Here is a 23,483-nt window from a genome sequence, read left to right as displayed (position 1 = left end):
TTCATCTGTTCCCTCCCATCAGAAGGAAACATCATTACTAGGCAGTGTCTAGGATTTCATAACCCATTTGGAGATTTTTCAAAGGATCTCCCATAAACACCTATAAGATGCAAGGCACAGTCCTGGAGATACAGAAAGGAATAGGATATATCGCCTTAAGGAGCTTATACCCTAGTGGAGTATAAAGAGAAGAGGAAAAATGTAATGTGATAAATGCATGAGGGGTGAGGGTATTATGAGATGACACATCATGTCACCTCATTCAGCCTACAGGATAGGAGAGGCTTATCAGAAGTAAGTCAGAAGTGCACCTAGCAGAAAATAGGCTTGTAAGGAGGAAGGGAATTCCTGGAAGAGAGGAAGATATGCATAGAACTACATGTAAGACCAAACAGGAATCATTCTAAAAATTGGAAGTATTACTACTATACTCCCAACACCCAGATCAGAGCCCAACAGATGCTGAATCCTCAATTAGTATTCGCTAAGTAGATGAGCGAATAAATGAAATAGTTGTACTCAGTTGATACATAAGAGTGTAAGGAAGGAAAGGGGTAAACATGATGTTGGAAGAGTACATGAAGAGTCTTCCTAATATGTCAACCTTATTCTGAAAGATATGGAAAACTTAAAAATTCAAGCATGGTGGCTATGAGCAGAGCCATTGACAGCCATGCACAGAATAGATTTAGAGGCACAACTGAGGTGGGGAGTTTAGTAAAGAGACCATCACAGAATCCAGGCAAGAAATAGTGGGGACTTAATAAAAAGCAACAGAAACAGAGAAATTGTAAAAATCTATGAATCGTGGGGATAGTTTCAAAGTAGTATGAACAAGTCTTGGGTAACATTTTGGATGTGGGTCTTTGGTGAGATACAAACACCATTTGCTTTGAAAAACCTTGGAAATTTTATTGGCCATTTAGAGTACACCACATAATGTGAGTTAGTCAGTTGTCCAAACTGAACCTATCTCTGAAAGAGAAACCTTCACAAAGTCATTATAATCCCCAATGGTACCATATCTTCTCTAGTTTTCTCTGTTCTAACCCCTTCCATTTCCATGATAACCCATGTCATAAAGATAAAATAAAGAAATACTTCTGATATCTCTATTTTTCAGGGCTCTTGTTTTTCTTTGATGTTCAAAAAATTGTCCTTGACACCCAATTTTAATTACTCTGAAGAAATAACAAATCAACTAAACATTACCAAAGGGGGAAACATATATTTTGTACTTTTCTCAATCTATATTCTTTTTCCAGGGTAGCTGCAGCTAAGCCCCAAACTAAGATATTTACAGAACTTAATCATGTTCGCAAGAATAATAAGCTGGAACATACAAAAGCAACAGGAAGGCCTTGCTGGCCACTCTGTATTGTGCCACCTTGAAGACATGATCACAGATAGTAAAAACAATGGGGGAGAGAAAAAATTAAAAGTTCTATTCTCCTCCAAGTTCACTCTAGCTGTTCTGTTTCAGCATTAGATCTTTTCATGATTAACACCAGCCTTCTAGAGTCAGTCTCCAAAATCTGCCAACTTAATTTTTTTATATTCCTACATGGTGTAATTCATCAATAAGCTTGAGATGCAGCAGGAGGGTACTAATTTCAAATATGGCATGACATGAGCTAGAATAAAGTATCATCATCATTATGTGAGTCACGTATCACCCACTTTTCTCACAGATAGGTCCACTGTAAGATGAAGAGTAAAGGAGGAAGAATAAAAATTTTTCAACCCTAGTCCCAAGGCTAATATCATATATGTTAACATTTTCATTCCATGTGTTAAAAATTTGTTAAGTAAAAAATTTAACAAGTGAAATTTATGTTAAATGAAATCTGGGGTATCAGGCACCAGGTGGCATTATCAAGCAAAAGTGTGTCACATCCATTCAAAGCAGTGAGATCTGCCCACAGCATAACGTTGAACCACATAGCATGTCTTTCTTGTGGCCTGCTTCCAGTTGCCTTGTCTGTCTTGCTGATTCCTATTATGTGGATCCCATTTGGGGTTTCTAGTGTCTTTTCTATTTGACCCTTGGCATCGCCCCTTCAATAACAGTAATTGTCTCTGAAATCTACCACATTGACACTTTCCCCTTACATTAAGCTTGAGGACACCAGCAGATCTCCAGGTTTGCCCCATGTCTGGTGTTGCTATAGCTTGTACAGTACATGCTTTTAGGACCCATCAGTGAGCCATGGAAAATATACACGTTAAGACTGGGCATTCAAAATTGGATTGTGATGAGGGTTACCCAATGTATAAATTTGCTAAAAATCATTAAACTGTACACTGGGAATAGGTGAATCTTCTGATCTGTAAATTATACCTCAGAAAAGCATAAAAGAAAAGGTTTGGTCAGATAATGAAAGTAGGTAGCACAAGTTTGGATCGACACTGAACCCAACAACAACAACAAGAGTAAATATAGACGGTGCTATCATCATGACAAGGACTGACCACACAGAAAATCAGCACATTGGGGCAAATCATAGGATCTGTTAGTTACATCAGTTCCCAGTTACAGGAAGATTGGAGAACTATTAAAAACCCTATTATTAAAAACCCTTGTTGTTGGTGTTGGTGATTCAGCAGAGTTAACACTGGGATCTCAATGCTTCCCAGTTGCTGGGAAGAGCACTGCAGCAAGGAATTTGCGTTTGTCAATTGGGGCTTTAGTATGTAAACCAACACTGTTCAATGCAAGGACACAAAAAAATGATTTCTTACAAAGGTATGAGGTCATTTACAGAACCGAACAATAAAGCATTGGATAGAATATTGAAAGAAACAGGACAGGGCCAGCAGCCTCAGTTCAATGGTGAGACTGGGCCATGGTGCACATGTAAGGCCTCAGTTCCAGTACCTAAGGAAGCGCTCAGTGACCATGGGGCCCAACTCGTCCCAGGACTCAAAGGACATGAGTTTTGGTCGCTGGCCCCACCCTGCAGCACCACGTCCAGACCTTCATGTCCCCAGGCAGCAGTGGCCAGGGCAGAGCTGCCCGGAGCTGACCTCATAGCCCAGGCCCCAAGCCTGTGGTGATTTCCACCTGCGCTGCGTCCACCAGAAGCGCGCGTTCACGGACAGTGTTTCAGAGGCGTGGGAAGCCGCCGCTGCAGCTGCAGAGCGCGTGCACGTCCGGGTTCCCGAACACAAACATCAAAATCGTGATCGCTGCCTGTCCAGCGAGAAGAGGGAGAGACGGGAGGCGCCGGGTTCCCCGTGAAACCCGAGCAGGCCCACATCTCGCCCCTGGCCATCGACATTCCAGACACCACGGCCCACTTCATCAGCCCCCTCGCCTCCGGCCGCGGGAACCACCAGTGCTGCAAACTGGCCCATCCAGCCCCTGGGGAGTACAAAACCCGCTGTGGAATCCCATCTGACTTCAATTTAATGGCCCACAACTCACAGACAGAAAACGAACAGGAAGCTTCTGGGTAGAGACAGCCTAAAGGCTGATACGAAGCCACCTTATTCCTGCACACAATTAATCATACAAGTAATTACGATGTTTCCTGATAAACCACTCACCCTAAATGGAATGTATGTGCACATCACTAAAAAATTATCCATACTACAAGGGCAAGCAGAATTCAATACGCCACAATGTCTCTCTGAATTGTTATTGCATCAAAGTACCAGGTTCCCAGGAAGAACCAGGTAAAGGTTCCTTCTGGAGGATAGATCCTGCCTCCGAAAGCAAATTAGTTGAGTAGGTTTTTAGGAAAGGAGGTCTAGGGTCTTGCTTCAGAATCCCTCTGGGACCGCTCTCGGAAGTGCCCGGCCTCTCCCAACCCCGCTGGAGCCTGTCTGCTCACATCGGTGGCGCTCAGACCACCCCCCCATCCCCACCTCCCAGGGGTCGAGAGAAGATTCAACATCCCTGGAGCCCAAGCCTGGCGCCTCACAGCCCCTACGAGCCTTCGTCCAGGAGGGCACCAGGCTCGCCTCCGTCTAGTCCACCCATCTTAATGGCCCGTCACCTCCACCGTCGCAGCCCCGGTGACCACCTCCACCTCCCAGCAGCCTGCCATGCAGATGGTTCGCGCCATGCACTGGATCCCTGTGGTGCCAGTCACCAGCGAGGCCCGCCTGGCCCCAGCGAACGCGTACGCTGTCGCCGGGCAGGTGGCCAGTCACTCAGGTGGCCGTGCCGGTCCCTCCTAAGCAAGAGCCTCAAGACGTGTGTGAAGACCAGGAAGAAGGAAAAGTGAAAGTAGAACCTATTCCTGCAGTTAGCCGTGCCACACGAGGCGCCGCTAGCGGGATCATTCAGATGTGACAGGCCACCCCGGTTCAGACGGTCACCTCCAGGTCGGCACCAGCTACCAATAAAAACTGTAAAGCAAAACGGGACTCACGTGGTGCCAATCCGCACCGCGGGGCACGGCCGGGCGTCGGAGGCAGTGGCGAGTGGTTGGAAGCGGCTGGCGACACACACGTCGGGGTCGGGGTCGGCGTCTCTGCCCACAGAGTGCGGGAACTGCGACCTGTCGGAATGGCTGCCGCAGAAGCGGGTCCCGACCGCAGGCGGCCAGAGCTTCGTCTCGCGGCGAGCATGGGAAAGCTGCCGGCCGCCATGCGGGAGGACGGCGTCCAAGTCTGGCCACGAGGAGAGCTTTTCTTACTTTACTGTCAACTCTGTGGTGCCAGAAGGGGACGCTGCCTCCCACCCACGTTGCCAGCGCATTCTCTAGGCAGGTAGAGGCCCCTGCGGTCTGACTTCTCCTCAGCGCTGGAAACAAAAATGCAGGCGGCCTTCAGTTAAAGACGGAAGTCACACCTGCACAAAGCCATACGCGGAAGGAAACCTCCTTCCGGCAGCGGGGTCCTTCCGAGAGGGCCCAAGGCTTGGGGCAAGCTGACCTGCCAGGGCGTCGCGGGGGCCACCTCGCCTCGCTCAGGGGACTTGTGGGCAGGGCACTGTGGGTAAGACAGTTTTTTGTTGTTCCCATGTGGAATTAGAATATTTCGACGTGTAGTTTCTTTACCAAATGGGGGTGGGGAGGCGTTGACATTTCAAATCACTCCATTTCTACTCTGGAATCACACAGGACTTTTCGCGTGGATTTCGTTTGGGGAAAAGAAACTGCAGTTTTGTTTCCAGCCTACGGGTGATTTCCTTTTGTTTGTCCTGTTAAAGTTCAGATGGAACTGCTTGATAACATCTGCAAGTTTTCTGTGTTAGAGCAGGTGCCTCATGCATTTAATCCACCTCCATTTCAGCGTGTAAGGGTGGCCCTACAGACTGGACAGACAGATAACCTCTTGTTACATTGAGAAAAAAAACTGCTGGACTCACAGGAGCTGCACTTAACTGTTTTTCTTTCCTGCTCTTTTTTGTAGTTTCTTTGTGTTGATTTCTCCCCCACCCCACCCCACCCCCCACTCCCCCAACACCGCCCCAGGCATAATATTCCACTCTAAGTACAACAAGTCTTCTAAGGAGTATGTAGGTTTCAAACAACAGAACTGTTACTACTTCGACTGGAAAAGAAAAGATTTGACCTTTTACAACACACCCTTTTCACAATGTCACAGATCTCTCCATGGCTTGTTCGCCATTCAGTGTCATCCGTTCCAGGCATCATCAAGTCCAACCACTTGTCTACCTCATGATGTTGCTGTTTGCCCTGCTCACAGGTAGCTGGAGCTCAGGTGGAACAGAAGCTGCGTGTTGACAGGAGGGTCTTGGAACAAGTGCCCTGAAGTTAAGCGTTGAAAACATCTAAGTTGTTTTCTGATTTGTAATAGGAAATTCCCCACAGCCTTTCATAACTGATCCAGTCCTAGGGCTGACTTCTCTCCTACAAAAATTAAAATCCAGAGCAAAGGAAACAAAGGTAAGAGAGTGAGCACTATGGCCCCTCCCAGCTTCAGTTCAGACTATCCCAGAAGAAAACCCACAGGCCTGCCCAGAGTGTTCCACAGGGTCAGGGCTGAGCAGCCCTGCAAATAGAAGGCTTTGGCCTTACTGTGAATTTCTAAATGCCATCATCATAACATTATTTATTTAAGTATAGTTATTTTGGTATTTAATTTTTTTTTAAAGAGAGGGGAAAAAACCTGTATTTTCCTGGTGGAATGAAAAGATTCAGAATGGTATATAGTTAAGCAATTTAAAAAGATTTATGATTTACCTACAGACCAAATATGATAAATCTGTTCTATCTATGTATTGTGTGTCAAACAAAAGTATAGAACTGTCATAATGTTATTGCAGATAATGCATATTATAAACTACGAAATTACTGCAAAACAGATAATTCCAATAATCCAATAGTCAGGACTAATTTATAGTCTCTTTGGATTGCTGCCATCAGATTAATCATCAATAACTTGAATTATTGAATCATCAATAACTTGAATTATTAGTAACTTGTGTTACCCCATTCAAGATTTAATTTCCAGAGAGAGAGTTTATTGTCCTTGCTTAGTTCAAGTGTCCCTGTGTCCATGTCTTAGCCTTAGGTAAGGCAAAAGTAGGGCTTTTTCATTGACATCCCTTCCAAGACCACATATAATGGGAGAAGGATTATTTTCCACATGAAAATCTAAGTATTTTTACCAAAACAAGAAGGAAGAGGTGCTGGGTAGAAAACACACACACACACACACACACACACACACACACTCACTCACTATATTAAGATATACTGTTAATCAATAAAATTTGAAGTTCCTTTTCCAGATAGTCTGCCCATTAAAAAAAGCAGCTGGGTTGAGATTAAGACAGTTGCAATACTTTCTCAGGAAAAGGACTAGAAAGAACATGGTAGAGCCTCAATTCTACAAAAGGACTGGAGTTACTATAAGAAAAACTAGAGACTGGGGATAAAGTAGGGTGATAAGGCTCACAGAAAGAAGAATCAAATGCAGGGAACCCAAGAGAAAATAAAGGAATAAGTAAGACTCAGAGAACAAGGCCAGAATGTGGCAATCACTCTTGGGCAGCAAGGGCACTCTTGGTGTATTAGACCAGTGGTCAGCCCCGGTCAACCCCATTCACCCACTTCTGTCTTCCCTTGTTACTCTCTGCCTCCCAACTAAGTCCCACAGTGGGTTTAGGTCGGTTTGATCAGGTCTTTCTTTCATTAGGATTAGCTCAGTAATTAGAGATCAGTATCTATTGTAGAACCAAGTGTGTTTGTTCCAGGAAATTTTCAATTTCCCAAGAAATTTAATTTCTGAGAAGTATAGGTTAAAATAATCTAGTGGGAAAGGGGCTGTGAGTTTTTATGGCTTTGACATTTTCTAAGGAATCTCTACACCCATCATGGGGCTCAAACTCACAATCCCGAGATCAAGAGTTGCATGCTCCACCAACCAAATCAGTCAGGTGCCCCTGGCTTTGACATTTTCTGAGCGATGTTAAGAGAATGAAATTCAGTTAAAATATAGTTAGTGTCTACTATGTGCAGAGCAGTATGATAAATACTGGACAAAAAAAGGTGGACAGCCATCATCATTGCTCTCAAGGTGCTTGCTATAGACTAGAATGCCTTTGTTCCCCCCAAATTCATGTGTTATATCCGATGTGATGGTATTTGGAGGGGGGCCTTTTGAAAGATGACTAGCTCATGAGGATGCAGCCCTCATGAATGGGGTTAGTGCCCTTATCAAAGAGGTTCCAGAGAGCTCTCTTGCCCTGTCTTCCATGTGTAGACACAGAGAGAAGATGTCAGTCTAAAAGGAAGAAGGCTTTCACCAGACACCAAATCTGCCAGCTTCTGAATCTTGGACTTCCCAACCTCTAGACCTGTGAGAAATGAATTTATGTTGTTTATAAATCACTCAGTCTCTGGTATTTTTGTATGGCAGCCAGAACAGACTAAGACAGTACCTATCATACAGGAGGGGTATAGAAATACCAATGTTCATTGTATATATAAATGCAATCAATGTGTTTCAAAGGCATTGGAGCATGAATATCTACTCTACACTGGGGAATTGGGGGCCATGTGAAAGGAGAGGTGTCATTTGCAGGGAAATGGGACTTTGACAGATGGACAAAGTGGATGATAGTGTTCCAGCCAGAGAAAATAATATACAAAATTATGACTGATATGACATGTTTCTACTTTAAATATTGGAGAAACTGACATCTTCAAGAACTACATATAGTGTTTCTGGTCAGGGGATAGGAGAGTAATGGTGGGGCTGATATATGTGGCTCACTCTAGGCCATATATATCGAGTATTTGAGGCAAACCATTGAAAAATTCTGATCAGGGAAGTGAAATGCTAAAGAGCCTTGGAAAACTGTGAGGAGGATGGATTGAAGAAAGATGAGATGTTCTGCCCTAAGGGGCTTCTGTATCATCCAGGTAGAAGTAATGGGAGTAGATATGGAACGAATGGAATGGATCTTTAGTACATAAAATAAATAGCAATTGATATAATAAAGGTTAAGAGTTATAAAGCTCTATTTGTCAGGCACTAGCATTGTGTAATGACTAAAAATCCAGATTCTGGAACACAGTCTTCTAAATTCAAACATTGTATTTCCGTCTATTTAGTAGCCATCATGGGCAAAGTGCTCAGCTTTCCTGCACCTTAGTTTCCTTATCTGTAAACTACAACCTACTTAATGGAACTGCGACGATTAATTACTATATGAAAAATACTCCAATGCCTGAAATACAGCAAGTATTCACAAATCTTAGGAATTATTATATCATTTTACATATGAGTAAACTGTAATATACTTAGATTAAGGTTAGATAACTAATGTAGGAAATGCGTTTCAAATTCATGTTTGTCTAGTTCTAGAGCATGAGCATATAACTTCTGGCATTACTTCAAGTTGTCTGACCAACAGACTATGCTCAGTGATAGAAGCTTGAAAAGGAAAAAAGGCTTCAGAAAACTAAATGATCTGTGTTTGATTTAAATGTTTTATTTAAACTTTGGATTTCCTATAGTTTCAGGTTTGGGAGTTGCATAATCTTTAGCTCCAACGGTTCACTAGAGATACTATCCTATTTTCTTTTAAGAGAAGGCTCTTTCTTCACTAATAGTCCTTGATGTTCCCAGTTACCATGATTTAAACTGGGGGTGGACAACAGACCTAGAGGCTGTGCTAAACCAATCAAATTCTCTTTCTTGAACATTTATACTGAGAAAATTGGTCCTGAATGATAACAGATCATGCATGCAACAGACAATTTAGGGGTATCTTGTTTCAGGTTAACGGGATTAAATCATAGGCAGAATATGGAAGAGTTTGAGTTACAGACTAAGAAATTCTGATTTTATCATACTAGCAGGGGAAAAATCACAAAAGATTTTGAGTAGGAGATTGCTTGTGAAAATAAATAAGAATATTGAATTTATAAGGTTATATAAAGTGAACTGAAAGTTAAAAAGGTCAAGTTTATCGGGAACATAGATTCTTAGTCTGCCTCAGACTAGTGACAGCTGTTATACAAAGTAATGGATAATGCAAAGGTTCTTCTGAGGAAGAATTTACAAGGCTTGGTAATGGATAAAATATAAAAGGTAAAGGAAAGAGAAGAATCAAAAGTTAAATAAAAGATTTTGAGATTAGAGTGTAAATTACCAAAAATACAGAATCTAAGAGGCAAAGATGTTTTTAAGGCATTGAATTAAAATTATTAAAATGTTGAGTTTCAGGTAATGATAGACCATTTAAGTAAAAAATCTCTATATGGGTATTTGATATTAAAAGATTTCAGAGCTAGGAAGTATCTTAGAAATTATCATAGTCCAATTGTTTTATTGCTCAAGTGAGAAAACTGAGATCTATAAGGATAAATAATTTATCTAATATAACACAAGTAATTAATATAGAACTAGAACTCAAGCCTTTTGACCCCCAATCTTTTAATTGATTGGTTATAGCAGAAGATATATCAAAATGATAACATTGGAAGTCTACAGTGATACAATATGTTGAACTCATGAGATTTTTCAAAATTTATTTTGAGAAAAATAGAATGAGCAGGGCAGGGGTAAATAGAAAGGGAGAGAGAGAATCCCAAGCATGTTCTGCACAATTAGCATGGAGCCAGACATAGGGCTCAAACTCACGATACGAGATCAGGACCTGAGTCAAACTCAAGAGTCAGATGCTTAACCAATTGAGTCACCCAGGTGCCTTGAAGTCATGAGATTCTTAAGGTAGAGAGATAGCAAACAATTTACAACATACATGCCAGCACCAATAAATTAGTAATAACTGCATGGATAAGTTGAAAGCAATTCTGGATCTGTGTGCAGGCTTATTGAGAAGGAATGATATGGCCATTAGTGATCCTGGCCAATAGCAAGATTGGAGAAGTGGGAAGCATATATGACACCTGCTGCCATTACTAGTCAGAAAGAATATTGCAGTCATAATCATGAGGAAGAACTGAAAATATTTGAAAAGGTAAAAGACCGGCAAAATTTCTTAATAGCTTTGCATCAAGTAATAACATCTCCTTTCTATTATTTGGTTCCTATCTTAAATACAAAGTGTTAGATAAACTGCTGAAGGCTTATTGGAAATATGAAATGTTTGAATATTTGGGAAGTCATGATGCAAGAAGTTGAAAAAGATTAAGAGGCAGAGAAAAAGAGGGAAACAGAGAGAGAAACAAACTATCAATTGAACTTTTTTAATAACTTGGTTTATTTGGTTTTTATATTCCCAGATTTAGCTTAATTTGTTTTATTCAGATACTACCTAGTAAAACTTCTTCTGAAATAAATTATATATGCTAAAGTCAAGATGTGAATTGACCACACACATATATCTCTTCCTCTTTTCAATAACCTAGAAAATGGTTATAAAGAAAACACACACCACCACACATACATATATGTGTGTATACATACCTATAATATATGTGAGTATATACACAAACTCAATAAAGAGAACAGAAAGTAGACCATCAGCAGAAAAGAAATGCCATCAATTTATTTTTTCTAATTTTTTATAAGTTTATTCATTTTTGAGAGAGAGGGACACACAGAATATGAGTGGGGGAGGGACAGAGATAGAGGGAGACACAGAATCCAAAGCAGGCTCCAGGTTCCGAGCTGTCAGCACAGAGCCGGATGCGGGGCTTGAGCCCACAAACTGTGACATCATGACCTGAGCTGAAGTCAGACACTTAACCATCTGAGCCACCCAGGCGCCCCCCCCCCCGCTTTTTTTATTGGTTTTTTTTTTTTTTTTTTTTTTGAACTGCTATCAATTCCTTAAAGAGAATAGCAGTTAGGAGAGTAGGATAGTGAGTTGAATGGTGGTCTCCCAAAATATATGTCCATGTCCTAATCCCCAGAACCTGTAAATGTTACTTATTTGGAAAAGGGATCTTTGCATGTAATTAAGGATCTTGTGATAAGGAAATAAGGAGATTCTTGATTTTCTAGCTAAGTCTTAAATCCAATGACAAAAGTCCTTATAAGAGGGAGATTACACAGACAGAAGAGAAAGCCCTGTGAAGATGGAAGCAGAGACTGGAATGATGTGGTTACAAGCCAAGGAGTGCCAACAGCCACCAGAAGCTGGACACCCCAAGCACAGATTCTCCCCAGAGCCTCTGGAGGGAGTGTGGCCCTGCCAACGCTTTAGTTTTGGAGTTCTGGCCTCCAGAGCTATGAAATAAATTCTCGCTGTTTTAAGCTCCCTAGTGACTGTAAATTTGTTATAATAACTGCTGGAAATTAATGCAAGTGGCTTCTAAAGAAACTGGGAAATTTGGCCTTGCAGAAATAAAGAGAAGCTCAGAAAACACTAATTGGAAGCAAGGGATGGAATGTAGAGTTAAATGGGGGAATTAATTGAAAGTGAGTATAAATTGGGGCGCCTGGGTGGCTCAAACAGTTACCTGTCCAACTTCAGCTCAGGTCACGATTTTGCGTTTCGTGGGTTCGAGCCCCGTGTGGGGCTGTGTGCTGACAGCTCAGAGCCTGGAGCCTGCTTCAGATTCTGTGTCGTCCTCTCTTTCTGCCCTCCCCACCTCTCCTTCAAAAATAAATATACATTAACAAAAAAAAGAAAAAAAAGAAAGTGAGTATAAGTTATAATTGTCCCTCATACTACTTCTCATCCCAATAAGCAGGATGTGCAGAAGCCAGGTATTTACCACTCTAGCAGAAAAGGAAATAAAAGAAAAGGGAGGGATCCTTCTCAATAGAAACTGCACTGTCAAGAGAAGTGGGGCAGCTGACATGGCTGTTCCCCAACCAAACATCCTAAAGCAAGGTTAATCAGCTGGCAAGCCCAGCCTACAACCTTGGAGCTCTCAATCAGCTTTTCATTGTGTTATTTTTAATAAATAAAAAAATAAGGAAGGAACCTCAAAATAAAGAAAGGCCAGAGATAAACAGGGAAATGGGGAGGAGAGAAGTATAGAAAAAGTTGAAATAATTCAAGGAACAGGAGAGAACCAGGAAAGGGAAGGCAGCCTATTTGCTGAATAGACTCAGAGAAACATGCCAGTGAGTACTTTAGCGCCTCTCCGCTCCAAACTCATCCCTTTTTTCCATGGTGATACTGAAAGTGTGCTCTGCAGGTAACATTCAGCCTTGGCTCGCTGGCAGGATGCAGCCTCTGCCAATAGAGGGCACTGAGGAGCCACCACGAGGTCAGTGGAAGAGGAGGTATTGGCCCCCTTTCTTTTTCTTTCAGGGTCTGGCAGAGGTCCTGCCTTTGCTAACCTTAGCAGAAGGGTTGGGTGCTCCAGTGCTCCAACCACACCCACTGGTCAGTGTCTGAATCTCCCCCCTTCAGGGCCACTTCTTCGGAGATTCCAAGTTCCTTCCTTATTCTCTTTGCCCTCAACCTTGGGAGTAGTAGCTGTTCTCTGCAGTTACTACCTCTATATACCTTCGAGTTCCCTTTCACCCCTTTTGGTAAATACGTCTTTTACTTAGTTCACACCTGTGGAATCGTATACAGTTTCTGGCCATGAGAGGCTCCATTTTCAAGTTCCATTTTTCCTTCCAACTGATGAACTTTCAAACTGAGCCATAGTGGTTGTTGTTATACAAGCTGTTGCTCATAAATCCAACAGAACAACTGCATTTGAGCCATAAAACCATTGATATGAACTTTCTGAGGACAGAAAAATTAATTAATACATATCAGGAATAGTTTTGTTTGATAGCACCAATAAAATAATTAATTAGATAGTAATCAAAAGCGGCTCAACTGGTCAGCACCAAATTAGCAGGTTGTGGGGTTTTTTTTCCCCTTTTCTTTATCAAAATCATCTAATCATCCCTTCCTTCTCATAAAAACCCCTTACTTCCCCTGTATGAGCTGGACACTTTGGTTACTTCAGAATCTGTGCTCTGCGAACTGCAATTCTGAGACTCTCAAAAGGCCTGTGTTTTCACTTTTGCCTCCTTTTCTCAATGGACACAATGTACTTAGTTCACAGTTATTTGCTCTATTCAAAGTATCGGTGTGGTAATTTTTGTTCCCTGACCGGATCCTGACTAACACAATAGTCAAGACGAGTTTGAATCTTTAAAATCCTGTAAAACTAATGATTAGGTAAAACTCTCAGATTGCTAAAGTAAAATTTTCCGTAGATGCTTAGAGGATCAAATTGAGAAAATCTCCCAGAAAATAGAACTAGTTAAAAGATGGAAAATACTTGGAGGTGAGATGGAGGTGTGGAAAGGGGGGAGAGAGTAAAAGAAGGGTAAGGTTGCCAATATCTTTATCTTAAAAAGTAGAGTGACAAGAGATATGATATGTAGTTGACCAAAAATGAAGGGGTAAGTATATTACTTAAACTTAAAAAATAACCAGGAGAGAAATTAAATATAGTAATATCAACACTTGGTTAGTGCTTTAGGTGTATTTTGACCCATTTATCCTCATAATAATCCTCTGAGGAAGGACTATTATTATCCCCCATTTTACAGATGAGGAAGAGGATTCAGAGGGACGGATTCACTTGCCTAAGTTCACACAGCTTGTAAGGGGCAGAAATGGGATTCCAGAGTGTGCTCTTCTCTACTGTAGTCTGCTGCCTCCTCACATGACTTTATTGGGAAAAGATGGGGAAGGAATATAGAAGGTGATACAAATGAGTTCATTCATCTCCTTTAGCAGTATATTAAGGCAATACTTAAAACTGATGAATTTAGCAATAATGTTAAGAGATACGGAGGTAAACATCAGAAGAAACAAAACCAGAAACTGTTTAAAGGGCTTTAAAAAAGATTTTTTTTTTATGTTTTTATTTATTTTTGAGAGACAGAGCATGAGCATGAGCGGGGGGGGGGGGGGGGGGGGGGTGGGCAGAGAGAGAGTGGGAGACACAAAATCTGGAGCAGACTCCAGGCTGTCAGTGCAGGGCCCAATGTTGAGCTGGAACTCACAAACTGTGAGATCGTGACCTGAGCTGAAGTCTGACAATCAACCAACTAAATCACCCAGGCGCCCCTGCTTAAGGGGATTTAGTAGTCCTCCTTTATCCAAGGAGAATATGTTCCAAGGCCCTCCTCCCACCCCCCACCCCCCAGGGGATGCCTGAAGCTGCAGCTAGTACCAAACCCAATATGTACTGTTTTTTCCTATACATACACACCTATGAAAAAGTTTAGGTTATAACTTAGGCACACTAAGAGATTAACAGCAGTAGTGAACAATAATATAGAACAATTATACTGTAATAAAAGCTATGTGACTGTGATCTCTCCAAATATTTATTGTACTGTACTCACCCTTTTTGTGATAATGTGAGATGATAAAATGCTTATGGGCAGAGATGACAGGAGGCAAATGACATTGTGACATAGAGCTAGGGTACTATTGACCTTCTGCTGATTCTCCTAAGGAGGATCATCTGCCTCCAAACCCTGGGTGCAGTGGGTAAATGAAACCCTGGATAGCAAAACTGCAGAGAAACGGGAATTGCGAATTACTGTACTCTTCAGACCAGCACTTGGAGAAGGAAGTGGTGAACCACTTCCTTGTCATTTTCCCCTTCTTTCTGTATTATTAATGTCTTCCGTTAATAATAATTTATTCTAAACATTTCAAAAGACATAAAATTATAAATTATCTCAGGTATGGAGAGAAAAAATGGGCTCATGAAGCTAAATTATACACCCAAATTACATATTTTTTAATTTGACATGCTGATTATACAAAGATAACCTTAAATGTGAAAACAAGTAAAGTCCCTTCTCACTCATGGTAGAAATATCTAACCTGAGTCCCTAGAGAAGAAGGCCTGGTAATTACTCATCATAAAGCTTGGGAAGCCTCTATTTTCACACTTTGTAAGAAACATGAAGCTAGTTCTCAATCTAATAAACAGATATCATTTGAATGATAAGATGAAAATTTAAGCATTAATAGGCACAAGAGGCTTACAACACAGGAATAGGAATGAGTGTCTGACATGTACCTTTTGTCCAACCACAGGACCTCACATCATAGACAAAAGATGAGCTGTGTAGAGAGTGGTCTTGAGAGAGTGGATTCTTGGAAGTGTTGCTGGACAGACTTCTGATGGTACGGGCACCATTCTGTATACTATATTTATTAATCAAGAAACTACATTTTTCAGTCCAGGTGTCAAATATATCTTACTATTATAAATTCAAATTAGTAGATTAAACATCAGTAAATTAAATGGTTTGGATTACAAATGGATGCATAATAAGATGTAATAAGGCCATGTCTTTAAACTGGGATCTTTCAGGCCCTGGTAATGACAAATGTTGATTTGCTGCCATCTAGTGGTCATTGCTTGAGAGACCTAAATTGAGCATTTGATGAATTTTTGTTTTCCTTTATCTCTGCTGCAGTTCCTGTTATTCATGAGGCCTTATTAGACCTAAATCAAAACACTTTTCCTAACAAAACAATATTCATATATATAAAATAAATCTATAAATAGCTTTATACATTGTGGGAAGTTCCATGAATTCTGACCTAACCCACATCTACAGGCTCACCAAGTTTTATTAGCAAGTCTCTTCACAGAAAGTTTATAAAGAAAGCTCAATTATTTCAGTAATTAATCTAATCTAATTGCTGAATTTGAATGGCAATCACTATTACAAGGCAATCACTATTAACCCATACATACCCTGTAATATGTATTAAGAGCTGAGAGAGAAGGAATCCTTTTTTACCCAATATGTCAAAGAGATACTCGGCAGAAAAAAAAAAATTCTGAAAATCAGCTAGAAATGCCAACCAAATTGCCTCACTGAACTCTCTGAAAAGCAAAGGAAGTTTCTCAGAGGCCCAAAGAGAAAAAAAAGGGAAACAAAATGGTAAGCAGGAACTACTCACAGGTAATCCTACACTAGAGGTATTTGCTGATTCCCTAAATGTAGTCCCAGAGTGGATTGGCCTACCAAAACATAGAATATGAGCTCTTGTTCAGTGTGGGCATTAAGACCTTTGACTAAAACTGTGACCCTCAAGAGACTACACCAACAAAGGAAGACCAGGAGGCTGGTCTGGGCTAAAGTTTGAGTAGAAGAAAACTTTCCCTTCCAAATTATAAATATAGCCTCTCTTATGTGGGATTTGGGTTCAAATCAATATTAATCTGATTGGTTGTATATGGGGTATAATAAAATGAGAAAAGTCAAGAGTACTCCAAGGTGTTTGATGTTTAGCGTCAGTAACTAGAAAAAAAAAATGGAGTTACCATTACACAAAATGGAGAAAGCCTCAAGAGAGGCATTGATATTCAAGTGGTGATTAGGAGTTTAGTAAGCGTGACATGTGCATTAGACATCTAAGTGGAGATATTCAGTATGCAGTTGGATGTATGAGTCTGAAGTTCAGGAGAGAGGAATGGGCTAGGGAGACATGTGTGGAAGTAGACTGTATGACCAGGGGACTATAGAGACTGGAAGAGATCACCAAGTGAGTACATGTGGATAGAGAAAAGGTTCAAGAGGTTAGTTCTGGGATATTCCAATACCAAGAGGTTAAGGAAATAAACAAAAACTAGCAAAAGAGACCTAGAAAAGAGGAAAAGTAGGAAAATGTGCAATCACCAGTTAGCAAATGAAGCGAGAGAAGTTAATGAATTCAAAATAATACCAAACATATATAAAATACTGAGGAATAAATTTAGTGATAATGTGAGACTCTTATATGAAAGCTCTTTTAATTCAAAAAAACCATTATATTTGGCATTCTTATTATAATTGATAAGGAAACACTGGAATAAAACTGATAGAGTATGAAGCCATTAAAATGAATGTATAGATGCATGTTACTGACATTTAAAAAAAGTCTTCTAGGATGGTGATACATGGTAAAGACTAAACAAGGCATCAGGACAAAGTTGATAGTATGAAGTTTTTTGTTTTTTTTTTTTAAACTTAGTATATTTAGTATATACATGAAGGAAAGGAGTAAGGTATAAAAGACTATTACCAGTGATTATCATATGACAGGGTTTCAGTTTCTGCATTATAAATGTCTGGATGATTGTTTGAATTGTTACTATGAGTACACACAAACATTGTTAACAAGCTTAAAAATTTTAATGAAGTTTACATGGCATATACAATAGTATGGAAATGAAAGTATAACATAATGTTAATTCAAAAAACAGAAATAAGCATATTATATACAATATGACCAAAATTAAAATATGCATGGAAAGCAGACTGAAAACAAAATTGCCTTAAAAAGCTAACTGGGATTCTCTTTAAGAAGTAGTACAGAATATTTTTTCCTTTTTCTCTGTGGTTCTATGTCTTTCAAATTCTCTATGAGTTTTCCTACTTTTATTTTGACTGCGTATTACAAAAATTTCCAAACACACAAAGAAAAAGTATAATAAAATACCAGGTACCTACCAGCCAGCTTCAATGACCATCAAAATTTAGGTGTATATGTGTTATCTTTCCCTTACCTGTTTTTTTTTTTTCTGGAATATTTTAAAGCAAATTTTAGACATCTTGTCATTCTATTCTATTGACTTAAGAACAGCTTATTCTTACATAACTACACTGTCATTATTTCCTTTATAAAGACATAAAAATTCCTTAATATCATCTCAAACTCAGCCCATACTGAAAAATCTCTGATTGCCCGAAACATCTTTATCTAGACAGTTTGTTCTGAATGAGAATCCAAACAGGTCCCATCTTTGCATTCCGTTGTACTTCCAGCACAATAACACCCGCAGTGTTGCAGGCTGAATTTTTGCCCCCAAAATGCATCCGTTGAAATCCTAAACCCTAGCACTTCAGAATGTCACTATATTTAGACATAGGATTTTTAAAGAAGTAATTACACTGAAATTAGGTCATTAGGGTGGGCCCTAATCCAATATAACTGACGTCCTTCTAAGAGAAGATTAGGACTCAGGTACAGAGGGAAGACTATGGGAAGACAAAAGGACGAGGTAGGAGAGAGTCCTCTGAAGAAACTAACCCTGCCAACATCTTGATCTTGGACTTCTAACCTCCAGAATTGTGAGGAAATAAATTTCTGTTGCTTAGGCCAACCAGTCTATGGTACTTTGTATGGTAGACCTAGCAATGCAGCACAGGCAGTAACGCCAACATCTCTTTTGATTGGTTAATGGATATTTTGTAGAGGGGATAAACATTTTGTCTATCAGCCATACTTAGGTCTTATTCAATAAATTTGCTATTTTATATTTATTTAAATGTTTTGAATACCCTAAATCTATTTCATGAATAGTTGGCCAATTTTATTATGAGCGCTACTACTCTTGATTGCTTGCCTCTCCTAGTACCAGTAGGTACTCAGTCTGGTACTCTGAGCTAAGGAGGGAAAGCAACATATCTGCTTTCTCCAGTTTGAATGGGGCTCATTTTTATATTTACTATATATTCAATTGCCTACTGGATATATCCCACTGAAACTATCTTTTCCTTTATACCTGCTCTTCCTGCCTTTCCACTGTTAATTAATTAGCCATTTTCCATCCAGTTACCTAAGCCAGAAATCTCAGTACCTTTACAACATTTTTTATTTTAAGATACTTTCAAACGTACAGAAAATATTGCAGGAATAGTACAAAGAACTTCTATCTTTGCCCAAATCTTCCAATTGTTGACATATTACATTTGCTTTATCCTTCTCTGTCTCTACACATACTCATATTTTACTTATATATACTTTTTTCTGAACCATTTGAGTAAGTTACAGATATGAAGCTTCATTCCTTTTAAATAATTCAGTGTGCATTTTCTAGAAACAAAGTATCTCCTATATTACCAGACTGTAGTCATCAAAATCAGGAAATTAACATTGTTAAAATACTATCTAGTCCACAGATCCCATTCAAATTTTGTCAGTTGTCCCAATAATATCCTTACAGAAAAAGGATACAATACAGAATCTTATGTTCCACTTAGTTGTCATGCCTCTTCAGTCTCCTACAACCTGAAAAAGTTCTTTAGTTCTTTTGTCTTTCATGACCTTGACAAACTTTTGGATAGTAAAGACCTATGATTTTGTAAAATGTTCCTCAATTTGTGGTTGTCTGATCTTCCCTCACGATTAGATTCAGGTTGTACATTTTTGGCAGGAATATCACAAAAGTGTGTTCTAAGTGTCTTTACCAGGTGGCTTACAATGCTGATCTGTCCTATTACTGGGGATAGTAACGTTGGTCACCGGTGCCAGATTTCTGTACTGTCAAGTTCCTATTTTTCCCTTTGTAATTAGTATTTGGTCAGAAGATACTTTAAGACTATAATGTTCCTCTTAAAATTCTCACCCTCTGGTATTAGCATACATTGATGATTCTTGGCTGAATCAGTTTTTACTATAATAGTTGCCAAATGATGATATATCTACCTACATCATTCCTTCTACATTTATTAGTTGGCGATCAAAGATAAGAAAGGACGTTTCTTTATGCCCATTTAAAAATATTCATGTACTTATTTCAGTATAGACTCAAGTATTCCTATTTTATTCAGCAGATCATAATCTATTAATATTAAAGTGGTGCTCAGATTGCCCCAGATGTTGCTGATGGGGGGCTCCTTCAAGCTGGTTTCTGAGTCCCTTTCATATGTTCCATTATTCTGTAAAAACTCTTTAATTTCTGGTGTAAAAAAATTTTCCAGGCTCGTGTTATACTTCCCTTGCTCCTGTTCTGAATAAGCCATTTCCCCAAGAGGCTCTAGTTCCTTTAAATAGAGAATGGTGTTTAAAAACCAAGATCTAGGCACTATGTGCTCATTGCTTCTAAGGTATCATTGTTCCTTACGTCTCTTTAGCAGAGGGAGCTAGGGGAAAAAATAGCTAAGTGGATTCAAAGTATGGACAACATTTGGGGTGAGATGTGGGGGAGTAGGAGTTTACAAGAAGAGATTTTTCAGGGAGAGAAGACAATATGTGCAAGAATGGGGACATGAGAGTATGGATTGTTTTGCATGGTACACATGAATTCAATATTGCTGAAGCGTAACATTGAAAGAAGGCAATGAGAGAGGAAACTAGTCAGGCAAACAGAGTGTCTTATAGTTTAAGTTAAGTGACTACATTTTCTCCTCCAGATAGTCCTTGAAGAATTTTCAGGACAGTGGCATTATCACATTTATAATTTTAGTGAGATCATTCTGGTAGCAGTATGGAGGATGGCGATCTGGAATCAAAACTGGAGTCAGGGGACTGGTAAAGACGCCATCCCACAATAATCTCAGTGAGAAGTGATGAAGGCTGGCACAAAGCAGTGGGAGTCAGGATGGATAGGCTATACACTGGGAGTGTTAAAAAAGCAGAGAGGACATAATTTGGTGTAAGAGGCATTTAGGATGCTCTGCAGGTATTTGGAAAACTGGGAGGATAGTGGTGGTTGAAACCAAGATAGAAATCCAGAAAGGGTAATAGATTTTATTTACTTATTTATTTATTGGTGTTTATTTATTTTGAGAGAGACAGAGACGAATACGAGTGGGTGAGGGCAGAGAGAGAGGGAGACAGAATCTGAAGCAGGCTGCAGGCTCCAAGCTGTCAGCACAGAGCCTGATGTGGGCCTTGAACTCAAGAGCTGCGAGATCATGACCTGAGCCATAGTCGGAAGCTCAACCAACTGAGCCACCCAGGCGCCCCGAGGGTAATAGGTTTTCAATAGAAAGTTGAACAGTTCATTTTGAGATGCCTCAGATGGGAATTTTTTTCACTGCCTTCTCACAGCATTTGGGAGAAACAAATATGTGCTTTGTAAAGTGTGGTGGTTCTAATATAAATGGAAAAGCTGGCCTCCAGAGAAATATGCATAACACTCTCACTTTACAAACTAAGCAACAGGTTATAGCATAGAGCATGACTACAAACTGCAAAAAATTCAAGAGCTGGGGAGGGGCCTGACTAGTATTTTTCCATCCCTGGTGACCGGGAGCTAAAAATGGCGCCTCTGGCAGAAATTAGAAAGTGGCAGGGGGCACTTGGCGTGGAAAAAGAGGAGGGTTTTCTTTTTGTTCTGCTTTAAACACATGGCGACATAACACCGCGCCAGACGAATCATGGAAATTTGTTTCCTTAATATCTGGTCTGTAGCACAATTCTATTCTCCACGCTTAAAAGGATGTTTCATTTTGTGGGCGCGATCGCTAGGGCGGTGACGTGCCTGTTGCTTTCCTTCATTCACGCTTCTCGCCTTGGAGGGCTCCACGACTGCCTCCCTGTCTATCCCTGCCCCCTCTCGTTTTGCTCCAGCGATGGCTACGGTTTTGAGGGACAAAACGCTTTTTCAGGCGTGACGACCAAATGGGTTCAGACCCTTCCCTGGGCCCCTTAGGGCTTCTCGGCCGGGCATTTCTCTTCGGAGGGCCGCGGCCTCGCGCTTTCCGCACGGGCACGAGGAGTCCGGCGCGCGATCACCGGAGCGCGTGCCCGGCCGTAGTCTGAAGGCCCGCGGGCCGGCGCGCGCGCGCACCGCCTCCACAGGCGCCGCATTGCAGCAGCTCGGGGCCCCGGCGTAGGCGGCGCGGGGGCGGGGCCGCGGACCGGAGTCTAAGTTGGGCAGCGGTCCAGTCCCGGAGCTCGGGCCGCAGCGGTTGTCGTGGGAACGGCGGCGTAGGCAGGCGCTGACGTCAGCAGGCGGCGCGCTGCCCGCACTGCGGCACCTAGTCGGCTCTCTGAGCCGGAGTGGCTGGCTGGTTGCTGGGTGGCTGCGGGGGCGTCCCGTGACTGCCCCGCCCCGCCCCGCCCGGCGCGGTAGGCAGCTTCGCACCGTCCCAGTGTCCGCCCGGGGGGAACGGGCCGTCGGCCGCTCTGAGCTCAGTTCTCTGTGAGTACGCTGCAGGCCTGCTGGTGGCGGGAGCCCGGGCCGGGCCCTGGGCCTGCCTCGGCCTTCTCCGGGGGCCGCGACTCGGGGGACTGCTTGAGTCCGAGAGCGCGGGGGCGGCACTGCGCCACCGCAGGCTGACCCGCCAAGTGCCGCGGAGCCTTGGGATGTAGTTTCTGATGAATACCTCTAAGTACTTTCCCGTTCCCTTCCCTGGGCTCCCATCTTGGGCCCGCCCAGTGTGGTGTCCTGATCCAGCGTGGAGGGAATACAATCTTTGGCTTTCCTACTCCGGATTCTGGCTTAAAAGCATTTAAGTCAGATGCGCACTAAGGATGTTTATTTCCTTTTAGGGTGTCTGTTTCCTTTTAGGGTGTCAGCTTGGTGCTGAGTCTCGAACCGGTGAAATGCCTTAATTACATCTGAGAAAAGGTGATCAGTGTGTTACGTTTATAAGAAAAGGGTCGTTTTGAATATATGTGAAAAGTACACTCTTTAGAATCGCTACCAATGGTTGTGCTGCATTTCAGCATTACTGTGAGAACATCTACTCACTGGGGTATATGGCTTTCACGTTTTGAGAAAAGGATGCTAACAATTTTCTCACCTGTTGCTTTAACTATTGCTGTTACTGATTGGGCTTTCAGGAGGAAGATTGCTCGTTGTGAGAACTCTGGGAAGTTTTTAAAAAATATCTGAAAAATCCAAATACCAAACGTTTTTTAAAACCGTACTTGGTTTATTTGTTTATCTTGTTTATTTATGCAGGCTATCTTCATTTATTAGTTGAATTATGCATACAGGGTTTTTTTTGGATTCTTTTTTTTTTCCTGTGCTATGAAATTCAGTTAAAGGGTAAATTATTCAAGCCTCTGCTTCTTCTCCCCATGGTTTTTACACATGTATTGGCCAATAATCAGATGTTTAGAGAAAAGGAAATATGAGATGAAATGTACTGCATCTCATATATAAATAGCAAAATTTAGTATTTCTTAGCAGCTCCTATAAAGGGATTTGTGAGGGAGAAGCTTTAAAATAATGGTATATATGAGGGCCAGAGATACCATTTTAAATTTGTCCCTTAATTTTTTCCAGTGATGTTACTAATCAAATATCAGTCATTCATTGAAACACATTAATGTTTGGAGGTGATTATTTCTGTTATGTATATGCTATATTAAGTAATATTAGTGTCTATGCAACTATACATTGTACTACTGATAGTAAATAATGTGA

The 23,483-nt window shown here is 41.1% G+C and overlaps 1 protein-coding gene and 1 pseudogene across 11 annotated transcripts in view; both read left to right on the top strand.

Moving 5' to 3' along the window:
• The first annotated feature begins 2,830 nt into the window (after positions 1-2,830).
• LOC132668028 (forkhead box protein K2 pseudogene) lies at positions 2,831-4,715 on the top strand (annotated as a pseudogene).
• A 13,716-nt stretch (positions 4,716-18,431) lies between these two features.
• AHI1 (Abelson helper integration site 1) overlaps positions 18,432-23,483 on the top strand; it is a 223,593-nt gene continuing 218,541 nt past the window's right edge. For 7 of the 11 annotated variants that reach the window (XR_013555777.2, XM_078447348.2, XM_078447343.2 and 4 more), the window contains exon 1: positions 22,061-22,250. The gene's annotated coding sequence lies outside the window, so the exon portion shown is untranslated. Of the gene's footprint in view, positions 18,451-22,059; positions 22,251-22,600; positions 22,680-23,483 lie in introns of those variants that run through there. The other 4 variants (XR_013555779.2, XR_013555778.2, XM_078447344.2 and 1 more) reach the window with 3 other exon arrangements.

This window comes from Panthera onca, chromosome B2 (assembly GCF_046562875.1).
Source record: "Panthera onca isolate mPanOnc1 chromosome B2, mPanOnc1 haplotype 2, whole genome shotgun sequence".
Taxonomy (NCBI): Eukaryota; Metazoa; Chordata; class Mammalia; order Carnivora; family Felidae; genus Panthera; species Panthera onca.
This window is presented reverse-complemented; position numbering and strand designations above follow the sequence as displayed.